The following is an 11878-nucleotide window of genomic DNA, read 5'->3' on the forward strand; positions in this document are numbered from 1 at the left end:
TTCCCCAGCACTTTAGGCAATGGAACTCAACCAAGCACAGAGATGAAGTTACATAAAAACAGAATCAGTGAATGTGTTAAATCAGAAAGAAATTTAGAAGTTATCAGAAAACTAATGATAAATATATACAGTATAGACAAAGAGATACTATTAATTACTCAAAATTAATGAATACATTTATGGTTCACTTTGATAGGCAAACCACAAATTTATATATTACTTGCTTGTAAAGCATCTATATAAACAGATGAGGAGAAATTCAAAACCATATGACAGAGGTAATTTTACAGATATCACTATGCCTAAATGAGTCACAATACATCTTCTATATGTTTTAATTTATGAAAATTTCCATTCAAGTATATGAGTCTAACCAAAAATAGCAAAAATTCATGATTGATTAGGACTAGTATGGAGGTTCAAATTATCACAGGGAAATATAAATTGTGAATTTACATATCCTAACAATTTAAGATTGAACAGCAAAGAAGAAAACACATAAAGTATAGATCGATGATGATATAAAGGCCTAGGAATTTAACCTTGAAAGTGTAAAAGAAGTAATATAAAGAGAAAGCAAATATCCAAGAATTGTTCGGCTGTGTGGTTAGGGTTTAGTTAATAAACTGTGTCTTGCACATCTGTCTTTAAGAATCTTGTCTGAAGGAAAGCATGATTTCTGCATACAATGTAATGTTTGAAATATAAATACATGATACTAATTTTTAAAACATATATGGAAGATAAACCCGTGTGTACAGATAGATATATAGATATATAGATATATATTATTTTAATAACTTTCCTTTAGTTTATCAGTCTATGTAAAAAAATTAAACTCTTTTCAACTCTTCATGAGTGTGTAGGCTTGTACAACCACTATGGAAATCAATGTGGAGAGCTCTGAAAAATTAAGATTAGAAGTTGCATTCCACCCAGGCATTCTCGTTCTTGGTATTTTTCCAAAAGAACCAAACACATCACACCATAGTGAAACATGTGCACCCATGTTTGTAAGAGCACAATGGGTCACAGATAAATTTTATAAACAACCCAAATGACCATCAGTGGAGGAATGGATATAAAACATCTTGTATATTTATACAATGGAGTATTGTTTGGTATAAAGATAATCTTGAGGCTTTTCCAGGTAAATGGATGTAACTAGATGCTATATTCATAAATGAAATAGTTCAGACTAGCAAGTGTAAACTTCATATTGTCTCTCTAGTGTAAGAATCTGAAATAACAAATAATAGCAAAATCCTGGTCAACAAAAGCAAGGCAAGTGGTACCACAATTTCTGACTTGCAATTTTATTAGAGAGGTACTGAGAGAAAAACAGTACAGTAGTAAGAAAAGAAAAAGAGATACAAGGATTAATGGAACATAGTAGAAGATAAAGGAACAATTGCAAATGTATGCAGCCACCATATCTATTACACAAATCTCAAGCCCCAGCATGGAAAGATACAAAGGCACTTTAATGAGTAGTGAGGGAAGACCTGGCTTACTAAATGCCAAAGACTAAAGGCAGATCCATCTCTCTCACCATGAACTAAACTAAAATCACATATCAAAGATCTAACTATCAAGAGGAAAATCTACTGTTAGAGGAGACAGAACCCTTAAAAACACATGTGTAAGGCACGGTTTATGAGCTACACCCTACCCACACAGAAAGTATAAACAATCTAAAACAGATGTCTCATCAGTTTGAAAAGCTTTTGCACAGAAAATGATACCACAAGCAGAGTAAAAAACTACCAGAGTGGTCAACAGTTTCAAGCAGTTCTTCCTCAGATAAAGTAGTAATATCTAGAATATATAAGGATCACAATAAAATAAGATTTTGGAACTTTAAAAATGCTATCCAGAAAGGAACTTCTGAAATGAATACAAAGTTCTTAGATGGAGGGGTAGAAGATGCAAATATATGAAAGAAACGTTCAACATCACCTACTGATCCTTTAAGTAATCAAATTAAAGATATCAGTCAATAAGAAGTGCTGGAGGGGCTACAGCAAAATAGGAACGCTTTTCTACTGTTGGTTGGAGTGTAGACTTTCACAGCCACTGTGCAAACCAGTACAGAGATTCCTCAAAGAGTAGGACTAGAGGTTCCGTTATTCCCAGGTATTCCCCTTTGGGAAATCTTTTCAAAAGAATTGAAAGCATCCTACTCTAGCTATGTATGCACACCCAAGTTTATGGCAGCATAGATTGTAAGAGGTAAGACGTGGAAAGAAAACAAATGATTATCACCTGATGAATGAGCATTAAAGATGTGTTTATTCAGTACAATGTAGTACTACTCACCCTTAAATGGTAAGCTTGACCTTTCTAGGTAAATGGGTGCACTCTACCCTTGAGACTTTACTCTTAAGTGAAACTATGTGAACACAGATGTTAAAATATTACATAATTTCTCTGGAGTGCAAAACTGAATGTGTAAATATGAAGTAAAATATATGCTACATGTGGTGAAATAGTAAAAAAATTCAAATGAGAAGGGGAAAAGGGAAGGCCTAGGAAAAGAAAAAGTAGAATGACAAAAATGAAAGAATGTTTCTGTAAATAAGAAGAAGAACACTTGAAGCAGAGAGGAAAGTAATCTATGTTTCTCTTTCCTGTGTGGGTAACGATGGATCTCACTACTCCAGAAGCAGAACAGGTCAACCATGGATAAATCACAAGGGAGATAAAATCTTCGAGCTAAATATGCACTCAGCACTGTTGAAGATACCACCTGTTACCTTCTAAGACCTATTCAGAAAGCTCTGTGTGCAGGAGCAGGATTTCTAGTGCAGTTTTCATTGAATTCTGCCCCAGAGATGTGGCCTGCATACTCCACAGACAGTCATGAAACATGTTAAAAAACGTCTCCCCAGAGGTTAACCAGATTAAGCCCAGTATCCCAAGATTCATCAGCAGGATCCTACATTCCATGCCAGTAATAGTACCCGTGGTGTTTGATGGCTGAGTTCTGAGTTTTTAATTTGGCACAAATGTCATGAGCAGATCAGGATATAAAATAGGAATTATGAATAATTTTTCTTTTAGGAAAATCTAGGTCTATATTAGTACACTTAGTTGGGGCCAAAACCCTTAATTATTAATATTTTATCTGAGAACGAAGCACCATGAACTATAAAGTGTGACTAGAGAGCTGTTATTTCATATCGACCATGGATGTTGTAGTAGTTAAAACCCTAAAGAATGCTAATAGACAAGATCTATCCTTTTACAGAGAAAATTAGACATTAATAGTAGTACATAGTAGAGGTAGTATAATAGTCATGATGAAGTTCCTTTTTGTCTAGGCATCTCTAAATGTAATGACACCTACATAGCATACATGTCACTTGTTTTTGTTTGAAAATTATCATTTGACTCATGATCTCCTGTTGGTTTGTCATGTACTTTTTATTACAAAGATCTGGAGCATAAGAGAAAGGTGTATGTTTAAATCTCAAAGAAAATACCCTTATCACCATTACATTGTAGAATACCATGCATTTGGAAGGCACGGATACACTCCAAAATACATCTGGGAGAAGAAACAAAGACTGCTTCAGGGATGTATTACATGAGCAGACGAGGGGTAGGAGCTGAGAGTGTCCAATGGTGAGTGACTGCAGGAGTTTGAAGAGAACGAGAAAGCTGTTTTGATTGAAGAGCAACATCTAGAGAGTGTCTCATCACATTTTATATTTCAAAACGCATAAAACTCAATTCAAATTTTATATAATTTCTCTTTATTTTCTTTTTTAATCTATTTAAACAGCGTCTGACTACACAGATTAAACTAAATGATCCTTGTGAGTTTAGTCTCCCACGTGCCAGGATTACAGATATACACCACCATGCCCAGACTGGTGGCCGGCTCAGGGCACCTGGGTGTGTGTCCACGTTGACAGGTGTTACCAGAAATTCAATCCCAATCTCTGAAATTTTTCTGTGGACCATCTTGGTGGCTCAAAAATTTAATAATTAAGTGCATTGCTCTAAACTAAGTACAATAATGTAGACTTAGATTCTCCTGAAAGAACAATCGTGATTCATTTCTATTTTGTATCCTCATAGACTCCTGACATTTGTGCAAAGGTTAAAAAAACTGATCTCTGCAATCAAACCCCAAGAAGAAAATAAAAATAAATAATATAATCACCAGTGGGCGTAATTAATTAGAATCAAGGGGACAAAATTCTAGAATAAAATTCAATTTGAAAAATATGATCATTGCCAGAAGCATGTATGCTAACAATAAGGGTTTTCAAGGGAGTTCTGGCCTTCAGCCATTGAGGTAATAGAAGTTCTATGGAGTTGTACACTTTTCCCTCATTTCCTAGTCTGCCTGTGTTGAATTTACTGTGCCCAAGCCATCTGGCAGTAAAATATGAAATTTTTGGCTTTAAGGCCACTCAGAAGCAACCCTGCCCTAGGATCATGAGGACCGCTTTCCAAGGACTGCGTTGTCTTGCTACGTGACAGTAATAGTGACTGAATTTGAAGTGAGCCAAGAGATTCACACTTGAGGAAAGATCGTCATCTACTCCTAAGAATATGAAGTAGCAGAGAGTAAAACACACACTTGTTTTCTCAGTTATCATGGGAAATCAGAGAAGGGTCCTGAAAGATAAGAAAGTAACTTTTCTGCCTTGGGGCCTGAGAGCAGAAACCTCACCCAAGGAATTCGAGGACATCTTTTTTTATACAAGGGTCATTAGAGTGAATGTGTTGATACAACGGCATGGATTCTGTCCTGCCTCTGAGATAAGAAAAAACTGACACAGGAAACCCCCAGTGTAAGAAATGGCTCTCCTGTGAATTGAAGCTGGCAGGCACTGGATGCAGGGTAGCAATGGCTGATAGTAGGAAGAGCAGGAGCTGCTCATTAGTTAGGGAGCTCCAACTTTGGGGGATAGAAGTTTCCCAGCGCTATGGAGCTACATGGCTCACTGATCTGAGTCATAGCATCAAAATGTTAAGTTTTCAGTGACAAAGCAATGAAAAAGTAAAAGAAAAGGATAGAAAAAGCTTTAATTGCCATTGAGAAGGACGTAGAGAAAATTAATGGCAGGGAGACAAAAATTCCTCTGACCTGAGACAGGGACCTGAGACTTTGCAGGTTTGGGATAGGTGTAGAGTTTGAGGGTCTGGTTAAGTAATACAGAAAGAGATGATTGGAGCCTTCCTTGTGTGCATGGAAAAGTAAAAATAATTTGCATCAAGCCCTGGAGTGGAGAAGAAGGAAGATATTGGGAAGAAACGTTGTAGCTTTGGCATTCAGCCATATTGCATCAAGGCCATATTAACTACGCAGTTTTTACTCAGGCTAAAAACTCTCAATATTAAGAAAGGATTATTAAACAAGGTTGTATGGAGTCACTGACACAATTACGCATAGGAAAAATCACTACTAAACACTACCAAATTCACTCTTGTGTTAAAATACAAATGCAGCATCTTGTGGTCTTAAATTCATGAGTGCTCATCACAAATGAAGTGTGGTTTCTAGAATACTCATTTCAGAGAAATGCTTAAATAATTAAGATCACTCAGACTAATAAAAGTATGTATTAAAATTCACATCAGTTTTGAAAAGTTCAAGGTGAAAGCAAAACAATGGGTAATAATATAATCAACAGTGAGCATAAAGAAGATTCATTGTAGATTAAATTGTACAAAATTATGAAATAAAATTTCAATTGAAGAATGTGATAGTTACTGCAGATTACATGTGTAAGATTATTAAATTGTGAAATAATAGTCCTTTCTTTAGTACAGAAACTATACTAAACTATATAAAATACAAGCCTGGAAAATGGTGCATGATTGCATAAGACAATAAATAAATTTTAGTAAAATCATAAAGTTTTAATTTAAGAAAGCTGATTTTCTTCCAGAATGTATTTTAACTTTCATCTCAGGAAAAAAACATTCTCTGGCCTTAACAAAAGAACATAGCATTTGGGTGCAAATATGCAACCCAGCAACCCAGCACTGGAAGCCAAATGGAGAAGACCTCCATGGCCACCATGACCTTCCCCTTGCAGATGTGGTACACGGGCAGGAAGGTGACCCACACGCTGCAGAACACCAGCATGCTGAACGTCAGGAACTTGGCTTCATGAAGGTGTCAGGCAGGTTCCTGGCCAGGAAAGCCACAGTGAAACTCACCAGGGCCAGGGAGCCCAGGTATCCCAGGACACAGTAGAAGGCAATGAGGGAGCCCTATTTGCACACGATGACGATGTGCCCAGGTTCAGAGTGAGCGTCTGTGTCAATGTAGGGTGGATTTGTTCCCATCCAGATGCCACAGAGAGTGAGTTGCATCAGGCAACAGATTGGAATGATGTAGTTTGGTGTCCCTGATGTCAGGAATTGCCTCATCCTTCTGCCTGGGGCAGTGGCCTTAAAGGCCAGCAACACTGTAATAGTTTTGGCCAAGACAGTGGAAACAGCCACAGTGAACACAACTCCAAATGTGGTCTGCTGGAGGATGCAGGAGGCTGCGTTGGGCTGGCCAATGAAGAGTAAGTAGCAGAGGAAACAGCAGGTGAGGGAGATGAGCAGGGTGTAGCTGAGAGCCCTGTTGTTGGCCTTGACGATGGAAGTGTCTCTGTACTTCACAAAGAGACCAAGAACAGCAGCTATGAGGACAGGTAGGCTCAGGGCTGTGGCAGCCAGAGCCTTTCCCAGGGGCTCTTCATAACCCAGATATGTCACAGCTTTCTGCAGGCAGTAACTTCTCTGAATATTGGCATATTGATGATCTGGACACTTTGTACACTGTTCCATATCTAGTGAAAATTAAAATTATCATTTGCATGGATTATTCTTATTAATTTTTCTCAAACCATCGTAGGAACTCACTTAAACTACCTTGTCAATGCTTACATTATTCTTCTCCTTATTTCTCCTCTTTTTCAGCCTTTGGTATTGAATTCAAGCTTTGCACTGAGATATATTTTTGATACTTTAAAAGTTTTTTATTTGGAGAAAGAATCTGTCTAAATCACTATTAATTCAAGGCTCTGTTCCAACAAAAATCTTCTTTTTTTCTGCTACTAAGAGCGCTGCAATCTAGGCATGCATCACCACAACTCACTGTTTCATTTTTCTTCTAGATAATATATAAAGAACACGTAAATAGTCAGTAACTCATAAATAATCCTGATTATTTGCTATTTATTTCCCTAATAACTTTGGCATCTCTATGAGAACTTTTCAGTTCACAAAGCAGTAAAGTATCTACTTTTATTCCTTTATTAACATGTTTTAATTATTTGATCTAAAAGTAAATCTGTATAAATTATTCCCCAGATATTTAATGAATATCCTCATTTTAGGAAGCCAGCATTATTTTCTAAGTTGAAGGGCAATACATATGAAGAAGCATATTGACTATAAAATGTTTCTAATATTGAGACTCTGCATGTATGAATTTGTTATGTGAAACCATTTATTTAAGTTTTACTATCAAAGGGATATTTTAGTAGTTTGAGATTGGTACCTTTCAAAGTAATTAAAGGATGTATTGTTATAAATTTATTGATTTTAAATATGTGAAATGTGAAGTTTAAAAATTGTATCTACAATGTAAATGTGTACTACTACAGACATTACCAGTAGGGTAAGTAAATCAGATACACATATGCTAATGTCATTGTCTCACTAGTGGAAGAATCTGAAAACATAAACAAAATATGAAAGGTACAGTAGATACTGTAAAAAGGAGAGAATGTATTCAATGGGAAGGAAAAAATGGGACAAGGAAATGGACAAAAGTATCAAAGGAAAATATATTGATAGCTTGGATAATTGTAGCTCCAATATTTGTTTTTTTTAATTAAAAAGTAGAGCAAATGCCTAAATTTTTTTTTTTGGTCTCACAACCTAATATTTCAAGTTTGTAACTTTTAATCTAAACAACTAATTAGAAACTAATACTATATTTTTCAATAATGACGGTCACATTTCTATTATTTTGTTTTGTGGAAGTCTGTATCATCTCTGTTGTCCTTTATTTCATTTTGATATTTTGCATCCTCTTTAAAGGATGGATAGGAAATTTTCTCTATGAGAGCTTTATGACTGATATGTTAAAGATGATTTTGTACTAGTCTTATATTCCCTAAGTAGAAAACTAATAATTTTACTTATGTACGTGGATTTTACACTAGAAAATATCTTTGAAAAATTCTATCATTCATGTTTCCCATTAATATTTTTGAGACCCAGCACAAGCCTAGGCCCAGCCCTTATGTGGGAGAGCAACTTTGCTTCACTGCACCCAATGGATTCCCCCTAATACTGACGAATTAAATACAAAACGTAATAAAAAATCTACAACAAAGAAATGTCCAGATTCTGAAGGATTTACAGCTCAATTCTACAAGAAATTTGCAGAAGATGTAATTCCTATACTCCTCAAACTCTTCAATGACATTGAAAAGAAACAATCCTTCAAAAATTGTTCCTGGAGACAAGTATTATACTGATACCAAAACTGGGAAAAGACATAAGTAAAAAGAGAACTACAGGCCATACTTCTTCGTGAACATAGATGCAAATATCCTCAGTAAAACCCTAGCAAATAGAATACTGCACATCATCCTAAAGATTATACACACGACCAAGCAGGGTTCACCCCAGGGATGCAAGGCTGGTTCAATATATGCAAATCTATAAATGTAACACACTATATCAATAGAACCAAATCCAACAACCACATGATCATCTGAATTGATGCAGAAAAGGCTTTTGACCAAGTTCAACACACATTCATGTTCAAAGTCCTACAGAAAATTAGAATAGCTGTGCTCTACTTCATTCTGATGAAGACCATCTGTGACAATCCAAAGGCAAACATAATTCTAAATGTGGAAAAATTGAAATCTTTTATTCTCAGATCATGTATAAGGCAAGGATGTTTCTATCACCACTCTTATTCAGTATATTTCTAGAATCATTAGCTAGAGCCACTAGAACAGAGAAAGATATACAAGTAAATAGAATAGGTTAAGAAAAAAAACATTTTTATGATACTTTACTTGGAAGACCCAAAAAACTCCACCAACATGTTACTAGAACTAATACACAAATTCAATAGCATAACAGGATAAAAGTCAATCCCGAAAAGTCAATAGCACTCCACTACACAGATAACAAACGCAGTGAGAGAGAAATTAGCGAAACGATACTTTTTAGAATAGCATCACGAAAAATGAAATACTCAGGAATTAATCCAACTAAAAAAGTAAAAGATCTATTCAATGAAAACTACAGTGTTATGATTAAAGGGATCATAGAAGATTTAAAAAAAATGGAAAATATTCCCTGCTCCTGGATAGCAAGAACCGACATTGTGAAGATTGACATACTCCCAATATTTTTGCAAACATGCTTATTGGAAGAAAGATAGCATCTTTAGTAAATGGTGCTGGCAAAACTGGCTTTCTACGAGCCAAAATCTGAAACTTGACCCAGTCTATCACCATGCACTAAACTAAAGTCAAAATGGATTAAAGATATAAACATTAAAACAGAAACATGAAATATCCTGGAGAAGAAAGTAGGAGGAGCGCTTGAAAACATAGGGGTAGGCAAAGGGCTCATGAACAAATATCAAATTTTATGGGCATTACTTGAAAGAGTTAACAACTAGTAACTCCTCTTATTGAGAAGCTTTTGCACATCAATTGAAATTACCAACAAAGTGAAAAGATAAACCTCAAGTTGGGAAAATATCTTCACTGATACGCACTCACACAATGTTCTTCTCTCTAGAGTTTATAAAGAACTAAAAACATCAAGGGCCTAAAATTTAAAAACCCAATCCAGAAATGGGCATCTGAGGTGAACACCCCCTTCTCAGAGGATGAAATTATACTAGAGAACAAATTTATGAAAAAATGCTCCACGTCACTAGCCATCCATGAAATGAAAATTTAAACAACTCTGGGATAACATCTCACCCCAGAAGAATGGCTATCAGAGAAATCAACCAAGAACAAATGTTAGAGAGGCATCAGGGAAAAAGGAACCCTTCTCCACTGTTAGTGGGAATGTAGACTGGTGCAACCGTCATGGAAATCAGTGTGGAGACTCCTTAGAAAACTAGAATTGGAAATCCCTTTCTAACCAGCTATCTCTCTTCTGGGAATTTTCCCAGAGGACGTGAAAATATCATATCATCATGATCTTTGTACCCCTAAATTTATAGCAGCACAATTTGTGATAGTCAAGTCTTGGAAGCATCCAAACTGCCAGTCACCGGAGGAATGGGTGAAAAAGTTGTGGTTTTTATATACAATGGAGTATTACTCAGCTATAAAGAATGATACACTCAAAGCCTTTATATTTAAATGCTTGCCACTTCAAGGTATACTCATAAGTAAAATGAAACAGACTCACATGTGTAAATAATGTATAGTCTCCCTAGTGTAAGAACTCAAAAGAAGAAATAATAATAGAAAGGTATAACAGAATTAAAATGAAAGTGAGAACTTAAGGATTAAACAACACATAGAGGGTAAGGAGAAAAGGTTGGAAACATGACAGGGGCAAAGCCATACATTTATATGCACAAGATAATTAAGGTAATTATCCTGAGAATCTTCAGCAGGTCTTTTGAATCTAGCAGTTAATTGTTAGGATTCTCACCCTGACTAACTATGTATGCTGATACCTGTGTACAAAGCAACTGTACTGAAAATATCAATGTGTAATTGTAGGGTCATGCTTGGAATATCTCTCATTCCGGTCTTCTACATAAGTACTTCTTGTCATGTCATATCAATTACTGGTATACTGTCTTCAAGTTAATATTTCTTTTAAGAAAGTTTAATAACTGAAAAAGGGACACAAGAAAAAAAAAGCATATGCCTGTCCTGCTGCAATGCTGTATATCATTAGGTTTATAAATTTCTGTTAAAAATATGTAATTGTTTATTCCCACTATTTTAAATATTCTTTTTTATTTTGTATTTTTTTGTTCGTATTTCATAGGGATTTAAAGTTTAACATATAAGTACTCGATGGAAATTACTTGTTCTATGTTATGTCTACAATGTTTGAAGTTCAGACAGCCAGGTTAAGCTCAGCTGCCTGTTATGGGGTTATAATACCATTAAGCTTCTTTTTTGGAGGTTTAACACCTTAAGTTTGCACGCTAAAAACTAGAGGAAGAGAAGGGCTGCAAGACCAATATTTTGGCCCTGGCATTGAAAGTCACTGAGGACTCTGGACATAAAAAAAGCTGTACTGTATCATCCTGTAACTCAGTGATGTCCCAAATTTTATGATCAAGGAGATTATGGTTCCACAAAGAAATGTGATCAACAATGAAGAGTGAGCCTAATATTTTGTCACACTGAGACAAAACATTCTCTCATTCTTTCACAGAGAGTAAAAAGATCAAGCAATAGACATGACTCATCGACATGGCTGACACTGACAAAGGATCTACAAACTACGCTATAGGCTTTCAGGGTAAACCCTAGGGCATTTGACTGAACTTATCAGATACAACAGTTGCATTTCTTGTTATATAGGTCTTTCTTTATTTTGGTCTTAAGCACTCATCAAAAAAGTATAAAAACAAGGTATAAAAAGTAAAGCCATATTAATATCCTGTGCTGTAAATGACTCAAGTCAACCACTTCTGACATTGCCAGTCCTGAGGATAACCCACTACTGTTATGGTCTACTAGCACATTTAATTGTATTTTGTACACCGAGTTTAAACATGGCGTACTGTCCCTGAATCAAACCTGTTTATTTACTTTATAAATGAAAGTGACTGGAATTTGTTACTTCTAAGTGAATTTTCAGCTATGAGTAACATCATTTAGCTCTTTTTAAAAGTTTA

At 35.6% G+C, this 11878-nt stretch overlaps 1 pseudogene; it reads right to left on the reverse strand.

Annotated features, from left to right (window-relative positions):
- Nucleotides 1–5924: 5924 nt before the first annotated feature.
- Nucleotides 5925–11878, reverse strand: part of LOC101579132 — a 52750-nt pseudogene continuing 46796 nt past the window's right edge.

Source organism: Octodon degus, unplaced genomic scaffold (genome assembly GCF_000260255.1).
Source record: "Octodon degus isolate 3935 unplaced genomic scaffold, OctDeg1.0 scaffold00214, whole genome shotgun sequence".
NCBI classification, from domain to species: Eukaryota; Metazoa; Chordata; class Mammalia; order Rodentia; family Octodontidae; genus Octodon; species Octodon degus.